The following is a 1092-nucleotide window of genomic DNA, read 5'->3' as shown; positions in this document are numbered from 1 at the left end:
CACCGACTGCTGGGTCTTCGTGAGAGCCGGGACAGGATTTGGAGTGGGCACAAGGCCACGCGTCCCTGTGCACATGCCCGTGGGTCTGGGGGCACACGCGGGTCAGCATCCAGGGGGTCCTAGAAGAAATCTCAGGAAAAAGGCACTAGGGGGGGAAGAAAAAAAAAGTAAGAAAAGCAATGCAAAAATTTATATTTTATTTTAATTCAAAAATTTAAAATAGCTTTCAAATTCGGTAAAGTATGCCTGGACACAATGAAAAGCCTCATATACAGAGACAGATAAATTAAACTGTATATACTGCAGACAAGCCAAGTGTATGTATAGATTACATATTTACACCTTTATGTAAACCATATTTATACATTTTATTACATTTACAAAAAAAAGCTGATCTTCCACTACTGTTTACTACAATAATGAAAAAACATTTACATTGTGTTTTTTTAACTGTACAAACTTTTGATTCATAAAAATATATCTCTGTACAAAAGAGGGCTTTTTTTTTCATTTTTTCCTGTTTTTCTGGTTTTTTTCCTCTCTTTTTTTTTTATTATTTTTTTTTCTTTAAATGTAATGCAAGTCCTCTGGGCACAAGAATGGAGAATGTCACATACGGGGTCCCCAGCCAGCTTGCGAAAAAATGGGACGACACCCCCTCCACTTCCTTTGTTGCGCGGGCAGCAGCAAAAAATGGGGCTTATCGGGTTGAAAGCAGCAAGTCTTGTTTAAGCAGAGCCTGCCTTGGCGTGAAAATATCTCGGGTTCACTTTCCACACCTCAACAAGCTTCTCCTTGGGCTATTCCACTGATCAAGGGGGATTTGGGAAGGGCTCCGCCGGGGCTGCGTGCGTGCCTGTGATGTCCCCGTCCCCACTCGGCACCCGTCACGCCTGGTTTTGGAGCTCGGCGATGGGGACCTGGGAAGATTCAGGCTTTTTTGAGGTGCTGGGGGTTTGGGTGCTGCGGGAGGAGCTGGGGTGTCGTGATCGCCGGCGTCTGAGCGCCACGGTCGGCCAAAGGGCGCTGCAGTGCGAGGGAGCCCGGCTCCTCGGCTGCGTTAGGGCACCACGGGCTGGGGCTTTGGCCAAG

Source organism: Apaloderma vittatum, unplaced genomic scaffold (assembly GCF_000703405.1).
Source record: "Apaloderma vittatum isolate BGI_N311 unplaced genomic scaffold, ASM70340v1 scaffold7017, whole genome shotgun sequence".
Classification (NCBI taxonomy): Eukaryota; Metazoa; Chordata; class Aves; order Trogoniformes; family Trogonidae; genus Apaloderma; species Apaloderma vittatum.
The sequence above is the reverse complement of the archived record's forward strand: the minus strand, read 5'-3'. Positions refer to the sequence as shown.